Source organism: Numida meleagris, chromosome 1 (genome assembly GCF_002078875.1).
Source record: "Numida meleagris isolate 19003 breed g44 Domestic line chromosome 1, NumMel1.0, whole genome shotgun sequence".
NCBI lineage: Eukaryota > Metazoa > Chordata > Aves > Galliformes > Numididae > Numida > Numida meleagris.
Window position 1 is genome coordinate 82,243,078 of NC_034409.1, and position 22,535 is coordinate 82,265,612.

General features: G+C 37.2%; 1 protein-coding gene across 3 annotated transcripts in view; it reads right to left on the reverse strand.

Moving 5' to 3' along the window:
• Window positions 1-22,535, reverse strand: part of COL8A1 (collagen type VIII alpha 1 chain) — an 85,048-nt gene that overhangs the window by 48,531 nt on the left and 13,982 nt on the right. For all 3 annotated transcript variants that reach the window (XM_021399864.1, XM_021399847.1, XM_021399853.1), the window contains exon 2: window positions 20,363-20,493. The gene's annotated coding sequence lies outside the window, so the exon portion shown is untranslated. The remainder of the gene's footprint in view (window positions 1-20,362; window positions 20,494-22,535) is intronic.

Genomic DNA, 22,535 nt, shown 5'->3' on the forward strand with positions numbered 1-22,535 from the left:
GATAACATGGACAGTAATACTTCATGAACGGTAATAACCATGCGCGGATAATACTAATCTATCTTGCAGGTATTTTTCAGTCAGTCTGGCTTCAGAAGAAAATGTAGGTGCTAAGAAAATAATTAATACCCATATGTATTGGGACCAGCTCTTCTCCAGTCAGTGGAGTTCATGTGAACGTGACTAGCTTCCTGGATTCAAGCACATTCTTAACACAGGAATGTGGGATGCGAAAATACAGCACTAATCCATTACTTTGTTCAAATTTCAAAGTTTGCCTTCAAAAAAAAAGCAAAAATTGTTCTTGATAGTGAATGTAATAACAAAAACAAGCTGTGAAAACCAAAGACGCAGGAAGAAAGTTGCACATCATAGAAATCTCAAAGAGGTATTGCAGTGATAGAAAACGCTTGCTAATTCCTCTCTTACAAACCTAAGCCTCTCAAATAACATGCAACCTTGTCTCACTTAACCTTTCTCTCAACTGTTTTTCTATGATTGATTATTGCCATCTCCCTATCATTGCAAATGATTCAGATGCTAGAAGCCAAAGGATTTTTTTGACAATTTGTGCTTGTATTTGTATGTAAATGTATGTTTTTATCTAGGAGATTTGGGTTCTTCTTGTTTACTCTGGTTTCTGAGACTTTATGATGCAGTATGTACATTTGTCATTGTAGAAAAAGTCTACATGTGCACTTTTCTGTTTCTAAGTAAGAACTGCAAAATCAAATATTCTCTTGAGGACATGTAATGCATAATGAAAAATACCAAATGGCTAAGGAGCTGGAAAGACTGTGACAAGAAGACTTTTTCCCCCCACTATGCTTTTTTGTTGTTGTTTTCTCTTCATTACTGGTAGAACAAAGCAGCTACAGCCCTAGGGGGGCTATTCTGGAGCTGGCTGCAGCTTTATTGTACTTGCTTCTCCTGTCTGGTATTCTGGATTCATGGTACATTTTTTTTCATACTTTTTTTCCTTCCTGCCACTCTCAAAGAGGCAGAATAAGTTTCTGAACTAGAAGGAATACTGAGTCTTTTGAGGTGGGTTTGCATTGTTGTTTAATTATAATCCTTCACAGGGGAAAGTAATAGCAAGTGCATACATATACATGTATATATTGTTATAAAGATTTGTGCTAATAACATTTTATGCCATACAATTTGGAAAAACAATAAATCAAACAAGCGAACAGACCTCATTGAGGAATCATTTTTCTTTTAATACTTAGAGATGTATGCTGTAACTCTGTGCCTATGAAATGAACTTCTTTAGTTACTAGTAACTTAAATGTGTATGAATAAACAGGAATGGAAAGCCAAATAATTTCTTGTGTGTAAAATGTATTCCAAGTTATCGGAAATTATTTTCTGTTTGTAAAAATGTTGACAGATGACCCTATGCCCCTGCTTTTTGTGTATCTCTAGGCCCCTTAAAAAGTTCTGGATTTTTTGGGGGGTGTTGCACTTATTTAACCATTTCCAAAATCATTAGCCAGCCGTTTGGTTCTCTGTACCATGTAACATGGATATATACATACATTTTTTCCCCATCTCGTATCCAAATAAAATCAAGGCAGAGGTGTCACAAAAGTAATACTTAGATCCTCATCTCTTGGGATCAGTGGATCAGATTAGTAAATCTGCTTATGACCCTCATGTTTCAGGAAGTCTGGAAATAAATCTGAACGATATGAACTAAGTGTAACCCAAATGCAATAGTTTTTGAAAAGATAGAAGAAACAGCTTTGATGTTGGTTAAGAGCTTTATAGATTTTGATGGCATACCAACTTCACAAACATTACCAGTGTCAGCTCAGCAGATGGCTGCAGAATACAGAGCACAGTAAACTTGCTCTTATGCTTACTTGCTCTGTTTATTTTGGGGCTGAGAACATGCTGTGTTCCTACTCTGAGGAGTCCCTAATGTCAGTTCCTACAGGCCAAGTAACCTGCTGGGTGTTTCCCGTGTTTTTCTGTGTTATAGAGGTGCATTTACAAAACACAGAGACATGTTGCACCAAGGACTCTTGACATGCCTTGATTTGTTGTATCTCTTCCTTTCCTCTTCTCCTTTGGGTTTAATAACAACAAATTCATTTTTAACATTTGTAATTATGATGTTTCTATTTTTTAAAGAGAGAGTTTAAAAAGCATAGTTCCCCGCTTCTCAATATTGTTTCCTGAAATGAAATTGCATTCTTGGGAAAAGCACTTGTGGATACTGTGAAGGGTGCCTGTGCCTGAATGTCCACCTTAAGCAAAGCTCTCTTTTAAAGTAGGAGTGTTGGCTGAGGGCAGAGGGGAAAAGCTGAGTCCCATGAGGGTGGCTTTCATATTTTATTAAAAGTGTGAGGACTTAATACAATTGTTTGAAAATTACAAAGCCTGAAACGTGTCTACAGTGGATGTAGATTCCGAATGACAAAGGCAAAACAGAGGGGACTCTGGGTTTGTGCTAAAGGGGAAGGTACATATTGCTACAAAGAGATGATGACAGTGTGGAGACCACTTGGTAACATCTTTTTCCTGTAGTCTGGCAAAACTCTGACAATTGTTTATTTCCAAACTGGTAAACTTCAACATTTTAAAGAATGTTCTATTATTTTGTAAGGCATTCTGTTATTCATTTTGCTTAATCTTTAAGCTGTATGAGTGGAAGTAAATAAAAAATTGTGTAATAGAATCAGATATTTTAATGATAGTAAATATAGTAAACTGCATGGCGAACTTTCAGATTCCTACTACCTGTATAGCATTTTTCTGTTTGTCAAATATTTCTTTGGCAAGAGAGCAGTGATTCCTTCACCTTTTCCCTTGAGTAAATTTAGCACACAGTCATCTTGCCAGACAATAGCATTATACTAGCATCCATTTTAATTTCAATGGGATATGGGTAGCCTAGAAGCATAGTTTCCCTGTTTTTCTGTCAACTGGTTCATTTTACATCCAAGATGCTTTAAGTTATCTCACAGATTACTATATGTTACTAAATGGGATTTTAGGAAGAGGGAGAAAACCAAAAGTGCAGTGGGAAAGACAAATGATGAGACTGTTCTTCCACAAATTCTGTGCTTGTCTTAACATCTGACTTGTACCCAGGCAACATGTGTTCCTGATGTGCTATGGTGAGGATGGGTAAAACATTTGGATCCCAAATGGTTCCTTTACTGTATCACACAACTGGATTGTCCAAAGTTCTATGTCAGCAGCAAAACCAATGAATTCTGTTTTCTTCTGGATTTACATTCTTTACTTTCCTGAGGCCAAACTGAATGACTAACAGATGAATCTCATCTGTCTTTCCCTCTGTGGTCATGTTGCCAAGTTTTCTCTACCCACTGCTCACCCACTGATTTTCAGGAACTTGTGCAAGGATAGAATTGTCTTTTAGACCTCTCTCAGTTTGAAACTTGTATTGCCCTGTGAACTTGAATATTATTTTGGGGTGGAAGGAGTACATAAATAGATGGATTGGCAAAGAAACAGCATACTGAGATAAACTTTGCTTTCTATAAAAGATCATAAAATGAAATGTAAGCCTTGCATGCAGTACTCCTCAAGAATAACACTTTCCACAAAAGCATTAGGGACTTCTTGGATACAAAGTCCTGAAATCCATGTAAGAGGCTGAGTACACTAGGAATAACATCTGGCATCAGTGAACACAGGCTCAGCCAAGATAGTGTACAAGCTATCAGACTCCTTTAGCATTTTTGGTAGGATGGTGAGGAATCACAAATCTTGCTGTTGGAAATGTGTGTATACTGTTTTGAATCACACCTATGTGTAGAAACATTCCGGATCCACTTTAGAGATGCCAAAGCTTTTGCTATCTAGCCTGGAGGGTATGTCTTCTCACTCTTCTCTCCGAAGTAAACTCTTAGTATAGCTTGCACATACTATACAGAGATACAGCATTTTTTAAAAACAACTTATTCTTTTAAAACATAGAGTTGTAATTAGAAAAGCAAATGTGTATCACTTATTCCTTTAAACCTTTCCACAGAATCAAAATATTTAAATTTTATACACATGATCAGTTTAACACTGCATTTAAAAGAGGGTTACTGCAATAAATCAAATGGCCCATTGGACATCTATCCTTTTGTTTCTGCTTCAAAATAAATTTCTAGCAACACTGAAGAGATGTCAGTATTGTACCCGAGTAAAAAAAAAACTTGCAAATATAATGGAAGAATTGAACAGCTGTTTTTTTTAATATATTTTAAGAGGTTGCTTCAGGTAAGAATTATTTTGGTCCTGCTCCTGATCCAGCCTCTACAAGGTGGGAAACCCCGTCTTGAGGTAACACAGATGAATAAAGGCAATATTTCTCCTGACAAAAGCTGAAGCCCTAACTCAAAAGCTTTCCAGCTGTGGGAATGAGTTTAAAATTTAAAGGAACAGGAAAAGTTCAGAGGCAAATGCTGCCAGTGTTTTGCTCACAGGACTTAACCTACGCCTTTGCTTTACAGAGGAACTGGACTATAACTTCCTCCACTGTTCTGATCCTAGCTGAAAAGTAAGGATGAGATGGAAAGTTAAAGGGAAATATTTTTTTGAACACGGTAAGGAATTTCATTTTGACAAATAAGTTATATTTCATTACTTAGTGTGACCTCTTCTTTTCTTTGGCATTTATATGTGAATGTATAATGCTTACACCTAGAAAAAGAAGGCGGCTCTAAAAGTATAATGATACCAGCAGAGTTGTTAGCACTTATCATCTCCACTTTTGCTCTTCTATGTTTGTAGGGAATTACACCCTTTCAATTTCAGTTTCACACAGGGAAACTGGTATAATGCCACCTATTTTAGGAGACTAAAGCACTGGTAGGTGTTCATTATGTTTGCAGGGAACTCTGAGATGTGAAAGAAAATGTTAAAGGTAATTGATGAGCTAAAGGCTGAAATTATACATTCCCGTCTTTCTAGAATCTCAGCCTTTATACCCTTACTTGGCAGAACTTTTATTCCAGTTCTTTTTCTGCCTTTGTTATGGGTGTCATATCATCAAGAGTAATAACTGGCTTTCTTTAGTGGGATGGTTGAAGTCTCGTACTAAACATGGACTAGAAGTGGTCGTGAGCAGGATGACAAACAAGTCTATTAGCTCAGTTACTGTTTATTTCCTGATAGCCTACCATTATTGCATTTTTAGCCATTTATCTGTTTCTTTTCCAAGATGTGACTCACTGAAGTATGTTTCCTAGCTGCACTGCAAGTTTTGTGGTACAAATCAGAAACAGAACATGTCTGAGTTTTACTTCAAACTTTATCTTATAAACATTGTGCAAAGACCCCATATAAACACCCTAATTGAGTTAATATTTAAAATTACCATTGATTTATCCTTTATTAAATGTAAGATCTTAGGGATGCAAATAAAGCAGACTATTTTGTGAGCAAAGCAAAATTACATCAAGGCAGAAATAAATAAATGCTAAATTTTTCTAAGGTTGTTGATTGTAGAATGGTGTCTCAGCAAAGGAATTGAAAGGCATTGTCTCATCTGCACCTATCACATTATTAAGAAGCTTCCTTGTCTCAGGGAGCGCTTGTGGTGGGATCTGCACTTTTGTCTTTTTGGCTACATTTATAATGAGAAATAACCCAAGTATCTAGTAACAGAGTATTTTGTTTTAAATACGAGAAGACTTGTCCTTATTTTCCTGCATGGGTTTTAGTGTTGATGGGTTTGTAAAGCACACTGGCAAAAGAGGAGAACTGAAAGAGGAGAAATGGAAGATCTAGTTCAGAAAATATAGCCTTTTAGTTCAGGGGCTATCTTCTTGTATGTATTTCGAGTACTACAAATAAGTCCTGATCCATGGACAAAGAGTCCAGTATTACTGGTTTTGAAATATTTCCTAGAATTCTACTCATTAAACTGTCTCCTTCATGGACTACAGAGAATGCGTGCATATGTATAAGAAGTATGCATGCCCCTTTTACTGCCTGTAATAGTTTCTTTTCCTATCCTGTCTTGTATTCAGCAGTGGAGGCAGGAAGACTGAAAGATAGGCTTGTTCTCTTTATGAAGACCTTTTATTTCTCCATTTGGACTGGCAAGGAAGTGACTTAAAGCAAAAATGTGTTGGCAAGTCGAGTGACCTGTGAAATCAGTCAGAAATCAGATAAATCAGCTAAGGAATTAACTGCAGGAAATAAATTACAAAATAATAAAGCCTTCTTGTTGATGATTTTGATATGTTTCTTACTGCATTGGACTCTTTCCATGAGATGCTCGTAAGAAAAGCAGAAACTTGGTTCCCCTACCAAACTAATAAAATAAATGTAGACTGTAATAGAAGAATTTAGACATAGTTTAGAGGAAGCATTTCATTTGAAATGCTCGGCAGATCTTACCATAGTAAAGTTGTTCTAAGAAGCCATATACCTTATCTACAAAATACTCAACTACATATATAATTTTGACATGTAGATAATAATAATAATAATAATAATAATAATAATAATAATAATAATAATAATAATAATTAGACAGGTGACAATTTACTACTGTGAAAAAAGGTTTGAAAGAAATTAGGAAGAAATTCTTCACTCAGAGAGTGATAAGGAACTGGCACAGGCTGCCCAGAGAAGTTGTAGGTGCCCCATCCCTGGAGGAGTTCAAGGCCAGGCTTGTTGGGTTCCTGGGCTGCCTGATCTGGTGGTTGGCAACCCTGCTCACAGCAGGGGGGTTGGAACTGGATGGTCTTTCAGGTCCCTTCCAACCCAAGCCATTCTATGATTCTATGATTCTATGATTCCATGATTCCATGATTCCATGATTCCATGATTCCGTGATTCTATGATTTGGAGTTCAGGCCTTTATGCTTCTGCTCATTTATTCTCTTCAGTTATTTGGTTTCTCAAAACCCTCTTAAAGAAGAGAAAGCAAACTGCTTGGAAGATACATCCTTCTGTGGAAGACTCTGGTGGAGTGCCCTTATCAGACAACACAAAGAAGGGGTCAGAGCACTATGCAATTAGCCATTCTCCGGTCTGAGGAAGTTACTTTCTTCTGCAGAGACTGATTGTGTCATGCTAAATACTACCATTCACACTAAAATCATTGGATGGTATTATTACATATTGAATGAGCTTTGGTAAATTAATGAAAGAAGATACAAAACGGAGGTCCCTTTTGTACATATCAAAAAAGCTGCTATGTTTCTTTCTTTCTTTATTTTGGAGAAACTCTCTTGAGAGCATGAATGGGGAGGGGAGCAGAAGTGGAAGCAGAGGACTCACTAGTGGGGCTGCATATTTATATTAGCAGTTGTTATGCAGCTTGCAGAGACTAAACATCAGATTTGACAGAGGAGAGGCCGAATGTCATCAGTGACTAAGACCATGTTTGCTTTGCAGGGAGTTAAAAATTCATTTATGTTTCTTGTTGGAAGACTTGGCTATGACCTCCACGAACAGAACTTGTCCTCTGTCCCTCACAGATGGGTGCCATCATCTGTTGTTTTACACTCAAAGGTCTGTGCTGGTGTGTACAGAGGTGGGCAAGCTGTGGTTTCAGTGGTGTTACTGTAATACCAGAGGAAGCAGTTTGCCCCGAACCAGTGCACAGCATGAGTGATGGTGAGTTTTTGTCAGCATTCATAGCACTACCTGCCTGCCAGGTGCTGCATTTCCAGTGAGTTGGCCTCCATGATGTGGAGCAACTAACAGAACTGGGATGAGGTTGCGGCTGAGAGACAAACTGTAAGAAATAGCAAATGAAGCTGAAATGGAAATGGTTTATGTCAAGCTGGCTTCTGTTGGCAGACACAGGCTAACAACTGCTGAGCCACAGAGGTTTTCAGTTGTTCTGTTGAATGTAAACCCCTCAAGGCTTATTAAGGAAGGTGGTTTTCACACATGTGAATATTGAGCCATGAAGTTCCTGAAGTTAAAAGGCAAGTGTTCTGGCTGAGGAATAGGGATTCTTCTTCTGACTGGAAAGGGAATGAAATAGAGCGTAATCTGGCTCTGCAGTAGGTCTTTCCAAGAACAACATAATTGCATTATAGAGAAGTTACTTTAGACATTGCAAAATTAAAAAGTTAATTACACTCCACTGTATTTACAGTTTCATCCTTTTGGCTGGACTGTTTAAAGGCAATGTTATCAATGAACTTGGAAACTGTTACAAGGTATGCCTAAGATGCCTGCTATGCTTATTCGTGGGAATTTGGACTTCGGAAGCTTTCTCTTCCTCTGCATTTATCAAAGCAGTACCATAGGCTGTGGAATAATCTGCCCTGACTAGAAGAAGAACCATCCCTATCTAGAACAATGAAAGGAAAACAGGAAATGTAACACAAGAAAATGTTCTTTCCTTGTAGGAGGAGGAAAAGAGCTTGGCTCTTTAAAAGAGCTCTGTCTAGCTCGGATGTGCTAGGATGCAAATTGGCTAGTTTAATGTTACTCATCCATATCTTTGTGTTTTTTTCTTGCCAAATTCTTTGGTTGCAGTGTATTTGGTGTGTGTGGGGGGGGGGGTGGGGAGGGGTGTTGTTGCTTTTTATTTTCTTTTCTTTGATTTGTGTGAGTGTAAGAGTCTAGATCGAGGAAAAAGGAGCTTTCACTTTTTTTGGATTGGAGTGAAAGTGATGCAAATGCCTAAAAAAACTCCTCCCAATTTTATGCACCTTGCACAAGTTACAACAAATATCTGACCATTCTGGTGTTCATAGAGTGTAGAAATTCTCAAATCTGATTTCTCCTCCCTCTCTGAATTTTGAGGCGAATTGCGCTTCTATTAGTACGTTTTCTGTTTGACTATGCATTTAACAGAATAGGTAAGAAGTATTACAGGAGTTAATTTACATGCATTACTCTAATGAAGAAGGTATTTTTTTTTAATATATATTATTTTTGCTGGTTGCTGTGACTGTTGATTCAACAGAAAGATTTTTTTTTCTTTTGAGCTTAGGACAAAACACTGCTGATAGAGAATACTGGGTAGATCCTAAAGACTCTGAGGCAATACTGTGCCATCTTTACTCTGAAGCTAACTTGAACCCTAACAGGGCTTGCCCAAAGTGTAACCCCATCCATAAATGACTTTCAAGTAAAGTATATGGTTGATCTTCACTTGACTGGTTGTCAGAGCATAGATAAAATTTAACTTAGGCTGCTTTATCGTTTGTTATCAGAAGTGCTTTGTGGAATGGAAGAAGCTTGCTCTTTCACAGAGCAACTGGGACAAGTTTTCCAGTGCCTTCCCAGACTCTCTCTTTTTACTGTTCAGTGGGAAAGGGCTCTCTCCCACCAAATGGAGAACCTAAACTTACTGCTAAGCAGAGGAGCCACAATGTGCCCTACGGGCCTCCTCTGCCTGTCCCCAGGGAATGGGCTGCCAGAGGGAGCACTGCATGGAGCTGTTGCATTATATGGCTGCTCTCATCCAGTCAAGGCCTTGGCAGGAGGGATTCTATTGGTGCTGGTGACAAGTTTTATCCACCTGAAGGTAGGTACCCTCTGACAGTGTTACCTTGCACAAATCACTTCTGCTTTAGCACTAATGGTCTCTTTTAGGAGATGTTAGATATACAGTCCCAAGAACATGTTTACAGTCTTTCACCATGCTCAGCAGTGTGGTCTGGGGAACTTAAGAGAAAGTTCCTTGGGGACTGAGGCAGTTTGGAGGAACTAATGCTCCACTTTTGCCCTTCTATTTGTAATCAGTTTAAATGCGTCAAAAGAGAGGACACGTCCAAGAATATTTCTATTCCTTCAAGGAGGCGGACAGATTTACAATCAAATTTTTTCATTTTTCATTTATATTTGTCCTGTCTTTTGAATTAGGTAATGGAAACTTACCTATTTCTTCTGTTGTGCAAATTGTTTTGCATAGCCAACAACTAAGAAATCCACCTGCTCAAATCTGAACACAAAAATATTTAACATTTGTTGTTCTTCTAAGAAAATATTCCCGAGTCCTCTGGCTAGGCCTGTAGAAGGCAAAATTAAACTTGTTGCTCAGGAATGACATTTATTATGACCTATACTACAGTGTTTCGTCAAGGTAGCAGACTTGGACTGCTTATGTTAGAAGGCTGTGTAACTCAATCTGACAACTTTAACAAGAAGATGCTTCCATTTAGCAAACCACAGTTAAATTCCTGCCTTGACCTGACTCTTTAAATGTCTGAAAATAAGCAGGCCGTCTTTGGCCTGTGGTTCCTTGTGAGCCACAGCTTTTGTGGGAACTACAGAAGGAGCTCTTCACAAACATACATAAGGGTTACTTAGCTTGCAAACAGGCTGCTGAATGGTAGTAAGTTTTCCCTCTGTTAATAACAGAACTGCCTGGAATGAGTATGCATTAGCTACTGCATGTATAGCATGATTGTAATTGTTCCATGTGAATGTTCTACACTGCTGTCCTGAGTACATTCATACAGCACAGATAGCTGACTTTGTATTCTGTCCCCACTCGTCCAAGAACATCTCTGTATTTTTCTGCTCTTTCTACAGGCCACTTATTTAAAAGGACAAATTGCAAGTTATGTGGTGTATGTGAAGTTACATCTCAGAGTGGGACTCACTTCCAGCAATCCTAACTTGATCTGAGATGATCAAGCTTTGGGTTTAACAAATACTCTCCCTGAAGTTTATACTGAAGAATTATTGCATTAAAGATGTTGAAAGGTGCTGAAGCACTTTCCAGATGTGTTCTTCCCATCTGGAAGTAAACAAAAGGAGGCTACAGGAATGTTCTCCTAAAATCATTTGTGATGGAGTTCCATAATATGGAATATCCTTTTTTCGGGAACTTGTATTCCTGTTGGCAAAGCATCCTCTCTGGATTCCTGAAGGGTGTTGGTACCAAGGAGGAAAAAGAGTTCATTAGTGGAAGAAGAAATAAGGAGGGCAAAATGAAGGAACAGGGAATGCTTGGCTAAACAGGAAAGGAAAAGCCTCCCTGGTAATGTGCCAGCATGTGTCCAAAGGAAATGCTGGAATCTCCCTTTCCAAGGGACTTCAGACAACAACAAAACCTAAGCACTAGAATATGTACTGCAGAGAACAATATTGCATTGGCAGGGAAATGGGCTGCATGATCTAATTATTTTCCATCTTTAACTTGTCTGAAAATAATCCAGATCTGTGTAGATGCTTTTTTTTTTCCCACTTATTTCCAAAATATTGTAAACTGGGAATTATTTCTTTTAAAAGAGAATTATTTTTGATCCATCAGTCCCAAGGCTCATCAAATGCTAACCTTTCGTGTAACTTACTCTGCTTACCAGATCTGCTAAGTGTAGTATCAAAAGTTACAGCTGGTTTATGCAACAGACACCTGCAGCGTACACCTGCAGAGTTTTGGGGGCAGTAGGACTTTGTAACTGAAGTCTCAGTCTGAACTTCTGAGTGTGAATTACTTCTCCTGACTGCATTCATTACATGAGCAGATCTGTTCATTGCTTGTTCTGGTCTGTACTTTAAATAAGAGTTTTTTAAAGGCAACTGTGCCAATGCTGCCAAGCCTTAAATGGTGAAAATTTAATATAAGTTCAGATCCTGTGAGAACTATGGCTTTCATTTTGAAATAAAACATGGACTAAAGCTTGTAAAATATCAGCCCAATGGTTTGAACATCAGTAGATAACTACCAAAATCTTTTTGTCTTATGACTCACAAAACAGTGTTATGTTTTCCTACATTTGAAAGATGAGAACTGCCAATACTCTGATACGCCAAACAGAGAGGAGGATTGGTGGGTTTGTGTTGTTTGCAATCAGTCCTGAGCAAGAAGACCTCAGCGAGTTTGAGAGAAATAATATGGACGGGTTCCTGCTGTGAAGGCTTGGCATTTATCTGATGGTCCTGCTGTCATGTCCCAGAAAACTATTATTGGAGCTCTGCCAAAAGTAGAAGATGGGCTGATTATAACGCACCACTGAATTCAAATTATCCTGATGAGTGAGTGTGATTGATTTCTTTTGTCCAGTTCTTAAATTTCACACCTTAGAGTAAATGGCAACATAGTATGTCTATGGAAGTTGTGTCCAAAGAAGTGCTATTCAAATACATTCTAGAGAAACTCTCGTACAACCAAAGTCCCAAGAGATGGTGACCAGTTACATGTTCTCATTAAAGGGAAGGCTAATGGGTTGTTTCCTGGTTTTGTGGATATTTTACTGATTTCATGGAAATGTTTATATCTTTTGCAAGAAGCAGTAAGTTTGTAAAAAATAACTGCTGCTCAATATTCCATAACAACATTTAGCATAAAGGGAAGTTGCTGAGTTGCCTGGCCTTTAAACAGAATGGTTTTTTATTTTTTTTAAGTGAAATACATAATTCATCATAAATATTAATTTTCTAGAAAATGCCGACACAATCTCTGTAGACCAACACAAAGGGCATCTCTGATTTCACAAGAGTAGAATGTTTCAAGGCAATGCACATTGGCTTCTGATAATGAGAAAAAAATTTGGTTTGAAAATCAAAAGAAGTTAGAGTAGGAAGTATCTGTCTTCCTTGTTTATTCATTTGTAAACTTGTGTGATGCCTTTTATAAAATTTGCCTATGAAGTACGTGTTGTGGAAATATAGTGGCAAGATTGAAAGGAAATAAATACATTACCAGAGTATAGTATTTGAAAAGAATAAAACTGTAGCTTCTGTTCAAGCCAAATTATTTGGCTGACACATAAGCAAGCCAAAATTGCTGTGGAATGTGAAGATCACAGTAAAGTGACTTTTCACCGGTACTTTACAGAATTTAAATGTCTTCAATATGTTACTGGTTTTCTCCTTCACTCCTTTGCCATGACAGATTTTTCTTGAAGTAATGTCAGTAAGTGAAAATGTCTATATGGATTTGAGCTGGTGTGAGCAGGGTTTATTTTAAGGCAAGCATACACCACCAGTATGGTCTTTAGCTGATTTAGTTCACATTCATTTAATAAGGGAACAGAAGCACAGAGGATATTTTTGCTGGGTGGTTTTAGTGTTGTGCCATTCACTACAAGGTTTATGATAATTCACTCTTGCAAAGAGCCTTCATCTTTCCTATCTCTTATTCTTATAGAAAAAATACAGCATAGATTGTATTGTTTCAATATCGTCTTTTATTTTACTTGAGATGTTTTATTGTGCCTTTTCCCCAAAAAAACTTTTTTTATGTGTTATCATGTGTGCAGGCACATGTGCACATTTCCATAAGTAAAAGATTCAGTTCAACAAATTAAAGGTTAAATACCAGCAGATAGTTCTATCCCAGTTTAAAAGAATTCAAATGAAAGATTCATGCCAGCAACAGTGACTCCACTGGCTGGAGTACGCATGGCTGTTTTGGATCAGGATCATGGGACATGTAAACAGCTCAGGTAGGCAGTGTAAAAGTCTCTTGCAATTTAGTAGTATGACTGCAAGTTCTTTATGGCAGAAATCATATAGTTCTATCCTTGCATTCATTTAGTATTAGTGAACAGCCTTCAGCATGTCATTACTCTACGAACTATAATCAGTTTACCATCCTAACCCCGATGTTAAAGGGCGTGCTGTAAATGTGTTTTGACAAATGGGAAACTAAGGCATATGAAAAGAACTTGTAAGACTTACACAAGCTGTGGGTGGCCTGACTCCTGCTCAGTGGAAGTTAAGTGCCTGAATAATACAGATACAGATCCTATATCCAAGTCCTGTGTAGAAATGTAGACATTGCCACATGTGTTAACCTTACCCCGAAAACGTCTTATCTTCCTTAGTGAGTAATTTAGGAAACAGCTCATTGTAAAAGCAAAATACCAGTTCTAATTTCCATTTGGAAGAAAGAAACAGTGTTAACAAACACATCTACCTAGGTACCCACCTGCAATATCTCTCTTCCCGACTGGAGATATTACAGTGAATTATAGACTTTCACGGCAGCAGTTAATGCAGAAATCCAGCTACTTTTGCTGTATTCATAAGTGCTCATACCTTTGAGAACTTTTTATAGAGAACTTGAGTTAGTCATAATGAGAAATAAGCCTGTTGAAATGTCCATACTAGAATTCATGGTGCTGCTAAGCAATATGAAAAAATAAGCATTTGGTTAGTTCCTGCTACATTGAAACTGTCATGAAGCGCTCAAAATGAGAGCATTCAGCAGTAACATGGTGTGCTCTTATCTGAGTCAAATTTACTGAACCAGGGGACAATCAAAGAATGAATGCAAAGCTTATAGCTCTCTTCATGAGCTTGGCAAAATCTATACATCAATATCTGGCTGTGTTCAGCAGTTACTCATTTGAAAACATTTTGTATGTTTTTACAACATACAAATGAAAAATCAGTCAAACTATAGCTGAGAATTTTACTTCTGTCTAGTATATAACTTCCATGATTCCATTATTTTATGTATTTATTTTACATTTCTTAAAATACCTCTATTTTAAATAGATACAGCTGAGAAAAATACTGGTTTTAGAGCAAGGATGGCTAAACCAATGAATAGCTAATAAAAATGCCAAGTGCTAATTCATCTCTCAGATTTAGGATAAATAAACCACACCTGAAAGAGCTGACTAGAGGAAATAAATTGCCAAGTCAGTTTCAATCGGATTTAGCATTTGTCTAAATCACTGAAGAGTTTAAAACAAAAATCTGACAGCCTTGGACTGGGGAGGATTCTTCTTTTGAATTGAAAATACTTTCAGTTTTTTTTTTAAATTTCTTCTACTGCCATCCAGCAAAAGTTTAACTGTACTGAAGCACATCAATAAGAAAAACACACCTCATTTTGGTCTCTACATACATAAGTTCTAAAATCTATGGCTAGTCTCAAAAATAAAATGTTTCTGGAAGAAATAATAAAAGAAAAAAAATATTTTTTAAAAAGTGATTATTTTGAATAACCCAGTAATTCAATCTCTAACTTTGGATATCTGATAAAGAGAGGGAAGGTTTTATTTGTTTAAAAAATAAATAAAAATTATCTCTGAGGCTAGCTTCACTCTACAGAGCAATAGTCTTTGGGCTGTTTTAAGTGAAGTGCTTGAATCTCCAAGCATTCTAGACAGTCTTATTTACCTTCCTTCTGCCTCTGCAGAAATGTTTTCCTATTGAGGATGTGATTTCAAGCACACAGAACTGACAGACTTTATTTGGATATAGATCCAAGCCCTTTACAAACTATTTACCCTAAAGAATGTGTAGAACCTTCCTTAAAATGTCTATGGTTACCAAAACAGGGGTCTTGGTATGTATGCATATGAAATATGTAATAGAAATGAGCTATTTCTCCAAGTCGAAAAAAGGACGGAGCAGAGAAACTTTGCCAGATGACACCAGGTCGTTAAGTGCTTTGTGAGAAAACTCTTGGCCTCCCCTCCTTACTGATGAAACTTGCTTTCCACTTCAGTGAGGCCAACATTTCACTCATGGATGATGCCCTGGAGATTATCAAGAACATTAAGAAAAATTTCCCATCACCTCTGATTAATTATCCAGAGTAACAAGTTATCCCTTGGGCAACTAGTGTCTCAGCTATAGATTAATACTGCTATGTGAATTTTAATCCAATGCAAAGTCTGCGACTAGCGGGATAACTTCATCTTTACAACAATCACTGCTAGGCATTAAAGCAGTTCTGCAAAAGTCAATTGAGACTCCCAATTGGCAATGTTTTATCCAAAACACTGCTGCCAGTTTGGGCTGCACTGAATAAGCACACAACTTAATATCTGCTGGTGGATTTGAGAGAAGTAGTCCACTTGTAGAATTATAAAGCATACCCACTAAAACTGATTGATTTCCATTATGGAGGTGTACGTAAATGTGTTAGTAAATGCACACCTATGTAGCATTGTCACAGCCTAGATTCTCCCAGGTACTAATACTCAGCCCTTGGCTAAAATGGTCCCATATGTTCAGAAAAAATGAATGTGTTCTTCTGAATTCAATGTGAATAGTTCTCTGAGAGTTTTAGCTCCCTACACTGTAAAGAACTCAGACTTTTACCACTCTGTGTTCATGTTGGCAGCCTGGTAGCAAAAAGCAAGAATAATTGTCATTACTCTCTAATGCAGTCATGCTAAGAACTCTAAGGTTAACGACTCGAGTGTACTTGGAGGGGTGGGGACAGGAGGTAAGGGAAGGGAAGAAACACCCTAAAAAGGCTTTAGTAGAAACTAATCTCATGCATCAGAGTTATTTGTAGAGGAACTCAGGGAACTATATTGGCAAGAATGTGGAATGTCTCAGTAAAAATCTCAAATCCCTTCTATACTACAAATACTGTTTCTTTTTTTTCCTGTTTGAACATTTCTATTTGTATTTTCATATGACTTAATGCATATAAAGTATTTTCTACTCAGTGAGGATATATAGCCAATTATCCAAAATACTGTTTTTCCCGTTTAAAAAAATAAAAGCCGAATACAAGCACCTTCTTATAATCATTATATTACAACATGTGACTATCTTGTGAAAGTCTTGTTCACCCCAGGTTAGTACGTTGGAAATGACTCATGAAAGTTGGATCAATTGGTAGATTTGAGATATGAGTCCTCCTCTGATTGAGTCAATAAAGCCTTTCCCAGCACACCATCCTTCACTTACATTCTCGCATCAGAAATAACTATGTAAAAAGAATGGCATTTGTTTAACTACACAGATGAAAACTAATTTAGGATATATTTTTATTTTGCCCACTCACACATCTCAGTATTTTTCTCCCTCCCTTTTCAGTCCTAAGCTGAAGATCCAGTTTCTTGAAACTGATGTGGAGGCTGTGTGTATCTTTAATTGAACCTTCTATTTTCCTGTGTTATTTTGTTGTTTTGTTGTTTTGTTTTGTTTTGTTTTGTTTCTTTTTTTTTGTGTGCAGAATATGAGTTTGAGAGAGCTGGAAAACTGGAGACACAAAAAATCTGCATCATTTAAAAATTTTGTGTATGGACTTGTCTGTAGTTCTCCAAGATGTGCTCAGTGATAGGGAAGTGTAACTCATCTGAGTTGATGGATAGGTAAATGTAGAAGTGGAAAAGATAAGTGATGTAAAGAGAAATGCTGTAGGATATAGAGTTGGCCTTAACCTCTGACATAAAAAAGGGAAATGGGGTGAGGAGTGAGGAACTGAAAAAAAATAAAAAGCTATAAAACCTACCAGGATTACTACTTGAGTTTATCCAGGAAAAAGTTTTGATGATTCATAAGTGTCTCCTTTGCTGCTAGTCTTTTCAGTTTGTTCGCCGTGTACACAGTGCTCCCTGCCACCTGTTGTTAATTATAACATCCTATAAATCTAACGTTAGAAGACTAGCAGTGAGATGCAGCGCCTGCACTGGCTTAGCGGATGCTCTAGGAAAAAAATAGTTTTTCAGGAGTTTATTCCTGGATGAGCTTCTGCAAACCTGGCATTGTCATGCACTGATATTTCTATTACGAAAAACACAAGTGGATGGCTTTAAACAAATAATGTCCTGGCTTTATATAACCATTGTGGTTTCAAGCACCACATAAACAAACACTCTGATGAGAAGCTGTCATTTAATAAATCAATACAGCTTGCTTGGTAATAAATATTTTTCTTAGAAACCACATTGTTCTCTCTTCCATGGATCATATGACTTTGCAGTTCCTGCATTTTTTTACTTTACTGGAGCAACAAAGAAACGTGGGAAATAACTCAGCATTGTGAAATCATTCAGCTTCACAGAACCTATGCTGTGGTTAGAAGAAGTTTAAAATGTCTCATTTCAGGCATAGGTGGCCAAATCCTTCCCTTTTTCAGGTAGCCACAACTCAGCTGAACTGCATGGTGCCACCTTTCTGAGATGAGGAAAGCATTTAGCTTTGGTTCAGTCACTTGGATTTCATGTGCCTGCAGTTTTGCAAAGAGGTGAGCAATATTTCCATCTCACAGGATGGGGACTAATTTCTTGCCTGTATGGCCTTTGAATACTTAATATAGTAATGCTTAAAAAAAGAATGCCTTGAATCATTGCTGTTGACTCTGCTTATACATTGGCTGCCATTCAGAAAACTTCCAGTTATATCGATACAGAAGCCTTTGTAGTCAGCAGTGAAAAGAAAGCCAGTAACAAAAAAAAAAAAAAAAAAAAAAAAGACAAAGATTTATATTCTGCTGTCAGGGACCGCAGTTTCAATACAGACTGGTTCTAAATACAAGTTCTGTAAAGACATATGTGCACAGTTAACATTATAAGAAACTTCCTATTGCACTTATCAGTTATATTCATGCATGTGGAATAACTTGCCTTTCTACTGGCATTACCAAAGACTGTAAGTTGGTCTAAAATATTTAGCATCAAACTTTACTAAAAACTTACATGATTTAATACATAAATACATATCAGCATGCAAGTGCATGTGTTTCACCTAAAGAATATGGGCAATAAATACTTCTCCCATACATAATACTGCCCAGTAGGAGGTCCTTCAAGATTTCTACTATGTGCTAAGAAGGTCATAAAAATTGATAAAAGTCTGAAAATGCATGTTGTTTTACTGGGATGCTTTTACAGTTTGCTATGGATACTGAAATTGGTGTATTCTGTGCTATGTGGGAAAGTATATAGAGCTTCAGTGGCTTATTGGCTCTACTAGCTAGTAAAAATATGATTTTGATTACTCTTAAAACTCCTGATTCAACCTATTTTGGGTACATTAAACTATACTGTCTTTTTAGAGTTCACGTGACATTATGTGCATTCTAGTTCAGTTGAGATCCGTGGTAAAGTACAGCGGACTTCCACAAAAAGAAAAACTACTGCAGCAAGTCTTGAGTGGAAGCTGAAAAGTAGCTTAAAGAATATTAATAACAGAAAGGCAATGCAAGGAGAGTTCTGGTTTTAGGCAAACAATTTGTCAGTGGTTGAAAATGATGGTTTAGGAGACAGATAGGACAAAAAATTGCTGCAAGTATACAGGAAATATGAATCCTTGGACGAAAATTCAGAGTAATGTTTGCTTAACAGGCAAGCTTTAAATGACCTCAAAAAATTATGTGCCACGTTGGTTACTGCCCTATAATAGAATTTCATTGCTTCGAAAGCAAATGTAGAGGCAACTTTGTTAGAGATACTAATAAGAATCTCCCTACGCACCTACATTTGTATTTTTCTCTTTTTCCCTTTTCTGCACTGATGTTTATATAGTATCACATTTACTTGACCCTCACCTAAAACAATTAATTATTTAAACTATTGATTTGTTTTGTTTTTCTGATTCAGTTTACCACTTGTTTTTCTGATTCAGCTACATTGGTGTGCATTTCTAGAAACTTTTTCACAATCTTACATTGTGAAAGATGCACATTTCTACTAGGGCAACAGAGAGAACACTGCCAGTGTCTTGACTACTGATGTACAAGGAAAGGAGGGGAAACAGTGAAGCTGTGTGAAGGTGTAAATCTTTCTGAAAATGTTTGCTGTGTAGTCTAGTTCCAACACTAACTGCATCTCTGCATTCTTAGACAAGTTTCAACAGAAGCCACCTCTTATTTTTGGAATACAGTTTAGTAAACTGATGCCTTCTAGTTGCATGTTGTGTTGCTGACTTTGATCACATTGGCCCCACACTGCACGATTCTGTTCTTGGGAGGAAACTTGATGCTGCCGGCCAGGGCCTGGTAAGCTCTCATGAATGCAGTTTTTCATGCTGAGTGAACAATAGTTATAAAATAACCTGAAGTAGGAATGTCCATCCCACTAAGCAGAACCTTATCTCAGTGTGCAAGTGCCTGAGAACCAGGTGATCTCTCTCCCCAAAGAATACCCTGACAGCTGGCTTTGGACATGGAGGATTTTTCTCCTCATCTGGCTTAGGACTGGTATTTTCATGTAGCTTCTTCCTTCTGTCTCAGAACTTCTGACAAGACTGATTCTTTCAATAATAGAAATAAAATTGGCTTTTCAAAAAAAGCCAATAATTTTCCCCAGGAAATGAAACTCTGAAAGACTTATTAATTGTTCCAGTATTAGAGTTCTTCATTAATTTTTCTCTCTCTCCTCAGTGACTTTAGCTCTTAATGCCAGTGCAACACGAAACGTAGTCTCTGACATATCCATAGTGGTTATACAGTAGTCTTCTGACAGGCCATGAATCCAGAATGTTGCATCTATCATGTCAATATTCTATTTATGAAGGGAAAGGAATGGACACTTTCAATTGGTTTCCAAACCCAAATCCATGTGCTCATAATGCACTATTGCTAAATTTGTAATAACAAGTGGGGCTTAAATCTGCCTGCCTGGTAGTGAAAGTGTCAGTGTTTCAGTCTTTTAGGTTGACTGATGCTACACTTCACAGCAAAATGCTCTCCCCAGAAAAAATGTTGTTGGCAGGGAACAGAAGACTTCCGTGATGCTTAAAAAAAAATTGTTAGGAAGAAAATTACCTCGGCTTAATAGGAGAGTACTTCACTGTAGCTGTTCTGATATTGAGACTTGACATCCGGTAATGAAGAGAACATAGTAGTGCTGAGTATCAAATGAGAAGGGCTCTGACTGTCTGCACTTTCTTCTGTTTCTGGAAAGGAAGGAAAGAAAGAATGTACATTAATAATTTTCAAAATATTCAGAACATCAGAGAAATATTTTTTACTGTAGTTGAATAAATAAACTACAGAAAGTTTATTTTATTTTTCTATTTTAATATTTTTGAAGTAATCAAAAGTTAAACAGGAGACAGCAGAGAAAATTGTGTTTAAAACTGTTGCTCAGGTTACAAAGACACCATGAACGGCTCACATTTTCTTTTATTTCATTTTTATGAGTAAAATTTGTCTTCATTCCCACATGATGCTTGTGCATAGCTCTGTAACTCACAGCAAGCTGTAAGTTATTTTCTCAGTGGACTACTTTGTATACTACAAATAATAACTATTCAAAGATTTGAAGAAGTGGAAGCTGGAAAAATGAGGGTGAAAACTGAAATTTTTCACTGTAGAGGGACACAAAACCAACAACAGAAAACAACAAATTGCATCAACCAAACCCTAAAACCTAAGCAGATTTTTTTTCTCCCCCCTCAACGAATAACAGTTGACAGTTCTGGAATGTGCACTCCTCTCCCATGAAAACATTTTTCCGCTCTGCCTTTTCCAAAAATCAAAAGTTCAAAGCTAGACTACTGCACATTATAAAAGAACAAATTTGCCATAACACTTGAAGACATGAGTCAGTGTATTCAGCTTTCTTGAGGCAGGAAGGAGTTATGTTTCTTGTTAAGGCAAATTTTGAGGTAAAGAAATTATTTTTGTAGTTTTATATATCTCCTTACAGTTATTTATCCAAATTGATACTCTATTTTACTGCACTGTTAAAGCTTTAATTCATGCCCTGTATGTCACTGTTACGTTAGTTAAGGTTGACATCTCTTCAGAAAGCAAAATATTAACATTCTTGTTATACAAATGGACATATGCAATCACAATCACTAATATTCTTAGTATTATTTAGCATAGCTGTGGCAGGCTGGGAGTCTCAGCTGCTTTTCTTTACTATAATGGGTGCTGCTTTTGCTCCTGAAAATGGCAGAAGCAAGATGAGTAGCATGTAAGTAGAGGACAGAGACAAAATGAGGTGGCTTTGGACTGCTGTGGGTAATGCAACTTTTACTTGGATTAAAAGGCATGTGATTTTGTGTTGTCTTAAATTTGAGGCGCATAACCCAATATATGAAGCAGCTGAATTGCTCTATGTAGTTTTTGAAGCTGTCTAGGAAACTTGGAACACCATTACCGTTTATTTGGAGCAAGTGGCTGACTCATTCGTCTGCCTTAAAAAACTCTACTTCTGTTCCTGAGTGAAGCAAGACAGATATTCTAGAAGTCACTCTTATTGTACAACAGGAGAAGTGCAGAAAGTCACGGAGCTCCTGCTAGTATTGAGCCCAGCTGTTTCCAAATGCATATTTGATTTGGAGCATGTTAAAGGATGCAAACTTCTGCTTGATAGCTTTAATGTGTTCAGTTCTTTCAGGAAGATTGGCAGTGCAAAGTCCGTGGTTTGTGGCTGAGACAGGCACACATTTGGGGTTGCTGGATCAAAGGTCTGGTCTAGATTTACACCTTTAACACTGAAAGTTATGTTTGGTAGGATGAAGCCAAAATCAGATAATCTTTGAGCTTGGAGAAAGCCAGCATCTGAAATGATACCCAACAGTCTGGGTCCACCATCAGGATTAAATTTTCCCTTATTAAGATGTAAAGATTTCTTATGATATTCCTTAAGAACAGCAGTGCTCAGTAACTGTGGAGACAATACCCTCAAACTCAGTGACACTTATAATTTCTATTTTTGAACAATATAGCCTAGACATTAGGCTATAATTTCTAGAGCTGCCACTCTCTTCCTGTTGCTTTTGTAAGATGTCATGAGAGAACTTCACCTGGGAGTTACACATAGTCATAAATTCTATTTAGCCTTTTTTTAAAACCCTTCTTTATCTCACATGGGAACACAAAGTGGGTGCAATGAAATTAACAGAATTTAAAAAAAAAAACACAAAATTTTTCAAATGGAAAGGTTTGGCTTTTTTTTTCTTTTTTTTTCTTTTCTTTTTTTTTT